The sequence below is a fragment of the Octopus bimaculoides genome, chromosome 6, assembly GCF_001194135.2.
Source record: "Octopus bimaculoides isolate UCB-OBI-ISO-001 chromosome 6, ASM119413v2, whole genome shotgun sequence".
NCBI classification, from domain to species: domain Eukaryota; kingdom Metazoa; phylum Mollusca; class Cephalopoda; order Octopoda; family Octopodidae; genus Octopus; species Octopus bimaculoides.
In genome coordinates this window covers 90405999-90409475 of record NC_068986.1, presented here as the reverse complement: position 1 = coordinate 90409475, position 3477 = coordinate 90405999, and the positions used below count along the sequence as shown (strand labels likewise).

Genomic DNA, 3477 nt, shown 5'->3' with positions numbered 1-3477 from the left:
GAGACAATTAAACAAACAAATCAACCAGTATCAGTTGTCGAGCGTTGGGGTAACAAACGCAAACACAAGACGCACACATATCCCCATATGTGTATGTGCGCGCGCGCGTGTGTGTGTGTTTGTACAACGAGCTTCCACACAGTTCCTGTCTTTCAAATCCACTCAAAAAGCGTTGACCACCCGCAACTATAGTACAAAACACCTAGAGCAAGTCTCGTAGAAAACACTTGCCCTGGGTATCGAAACCACGTGACTACAAGGCGAGCTTCATAACCACACCGCTTTACTTGTGCCATGGGTCAAAATTTAAAAGATAAACAAATATTGATTTCAAATTTTGCCACAAAACCAGCAACTTCGGGGCAGGGGTAAATCGATTACACTGACCCCAGTGCTCAACTAGTACTTATTTTATCGAGCCTGAAAGGGGGGAAAGGCAAAGTCAACCGCGGCGAAATTTGAACTCAGAGCATACAGACAGACGGAATGCTGTTAAGCATTTTCTCCAGCGTGCTAACGATTTTCCAACTCACCGCCTTAAAGACAAACAAATATTCTTTTCTACTCTAGGCACTAAGCCCGAATTTTTTTGGTGGGGGTGACCAGTCGATTAGATCGATCCCAGTACACAACTGGTACTTAATTTATCGACTCCGAAAGAATGAAAGGCAAAGTCGACCTCGGCGGAATTTGAACTCAGAAAGTAAAAACAGACGAAATACCTCTAATCATTTTGCCCTGCGTGCTAACGTTTCTGCCAGCTCGCCGCATTTAAAAACAAATATTAATGAAGAAAAGTTATTGGATTCTAAGATGTTTCCGCGTAGATTTCTTACAATTATTGTACTTCCGTTGTATGTAGCACCTTATCTTCAGGGATAAAATATGTTTTAGCATTTATGTTTCGATCGGAGATCAAATCCATCGAAGCATAGTGTAAATAAAGATTTTTGGCTAAAGCCCAAGTCCACAAATCGGAGTGAAGGAGTTGATCGACCCCAGCACTCAGTCGCTTGACCCGCTAAAAATTGCAGTCAAATTTCTTTCTAATTTGCCTTTCATCGTTTCGGGGTCGATAAAATAAGTACCAGTTGAGCACTGGGTCGATGTAATTGACTTATCCCTTCCCCAAAACTTGCTGGCCTTATGCCAAAATTTAACTAAATTTCTTTTAATTACACCCTACCCGTCTTTAAAAAATAAGAAGGATACATTAGATTATATAGTCCTAGGTACGTATGCTCCATCTAAAATAACAGCTGCTGGGATTGTCGGGGAAGGAACGCCTTTGATCAGAGATTTATTCGTTCAGAGATGACTTGGGGTTAGGCACCAATTGCAACAACTAGTATTTATTTTATCGATCCCGCGAGAGAGTGAAACGTAAATCTCAAACTCTGCGTGATTTGAACTCAAAACTGAAAGAGACGTAACTACATACCACAAAGCCTTTTCTCCGGCTGCTCTATCGATTTCTGTTAACCCCCTCCTCCACCCAAAATACATTTTTGGCGTTACCCTACTGATTCTACCGATCAATCACCTTTATAAATGTGGAAATTAACAGGAACGCCTTATCCCAGAAGATGAAATTAATGATAATCCGTCAAACTATAATCATATTAACAACACATTTCATACATTTAATTAATTAATTAGATTCATTTTCGAGGCTGTTGTTTAGGCCCAGGTAGCTAATTAACAGAGTCGTTAGAGCTTCTGTTAATAACTTAAAATATTTGTTCTGATTCCCTTGGTTCAAATCCCGCTGAGGTCAGCTCTGCCTTTCAAAAGTTATCTTTTATTTGTTTCAGTCATTAGACTGCGGTCATGTTGGGGCACTGCCTCCAAGAACTTTTAGTAGATCGAACCAACCACAGTACTTATTTCTTTAAGCCTGGTATATTTTATCGGCAATTTTTTACTGAACCACTAAGTTACGAGGACGTAAACACACTAAGACCTATTGTCAAGCGGTGGTAGAAAACAATCACACACACACACACTCACAGATGGACTGAACCCGGAGCCATGTGGTTGGAAAGCAAGTTCCTTACCACACAGCCACAAAACCTACCAGCCCAGAGCAGTGGACTAGTGGAATAATTTTGGTGTCGCATGCAATGTTTCTCATACGAGGTGGACTCTATAAGGATTGAAAAATGAGGCAGATAAATTGTCGTGTTTGATCATTTAGGAACAAGGCCAAGAATTTTAGGGAGGTTGTTAATCGATATCATTGACCCCAGTACAAGACTGGTACTTTATTTTATTGATCCCAGAGGGATGAAAGGAAAAGTTCGCCTCGATGGCATTTGAATTCAGAGCGGCAGAGAGCATATCAAACACTGAAGGGCGGTTCTCCGCCTTCTGATTCTAACGCCAGCGACGATACTGGCCCGAAGCTGTGTTAACTTACCTCTCCTTTAAACAACATCAGTGACGTGGAGAGGTGGAGACATGCATGGGAAACTGTTGGTTTTCACAAAATACCTTGCTTACGCCTGCTCCTTGGAGGGTACCATTCCCGGTGCAGATACTCAGAGGATCTACGACAGATGAAAAATACAAGTGATTGTTTAGTCTCAGGACATCTCTGCCATAGCAAATTTGCGTTCAAATTTGTACAAGCTTGGTCATCCAGTCTATTTTTAGACGGCGGAATGTGATTTTTTAATGGAAATTTAGCTGCTATTTCTATTAAATCAAGCGGCCACGTAGAGGGTCCCTCATTGGTCTATGAATCTCACCGGATAGAATAAAATCGTCTTTTCTTAAACTTTAAGTACATTTTACATGTCCTTTCTATAAAAGAATATTTCTAGTTAGATAATTAATCCACTGATTAATTAAGAAGTATTACGTTAGAGATAATTATAGAACTCTATCTTTTCTATACGAATTTATAAAGGCTGTGATGTTTAGTTGCTGCAATCTTTAGTCCCCAAAAAGGCCATGATCGAATTTATTAGAGTTGTATGAGTTTAGGTTAAGGTTAGGAGACGTTAGAATTGGGATTAACTTATGATAGATCTTCATTTCAGAGTTTGATATTCTATGACTCATTCAAAATGTGTGGTTTTTCGACAAACTCACAGCTAGCTGAGTCGACAGAGAATCAACAATCATCTTGACCGAAGATGTGAAGATATTCCGCATCCTGCTACGAAGTCTGCTCTGTATTCATGGCCAACATGTGTAATTTTCTGGGTCCCTGACCAAGTACTTGACATTCTCTAGTTCAGTCTGACTAATTATAAGCAGAGAGCTATAATCAACGGGTTCACAGTACAAAGTCACCAAGCATTTAGATAACTTATTATGTTGAATTCAAATCCTCCTTGAGATGGTTATGGAAACCCATCTCAGGGATTTTTTTTTTAATAACTTATTGTGTTGAATTCAAATCCTCCTTGAGATGGTTATGGAAACCCATCTCAGGGATTTTTTTTTTAATAACTTATTGTGTTGAATTCA

The 3477-nt window shown here is 39.7% G+C and overlaps 1 protein-coding gene across 1 annotated transcript in view; it reads left to right on the top strand.

Annotated features, from left to right (window-relative positions):
- The window catches only part of LOC106869806 (uncharacterized), a 14507-nt gene that overhangs the window by 9474 nt on the left and 1556 nt on the right, over positions 1-3477 (top strand). The gene's annotated exons all lie outside the window — the stretch shown is intronic.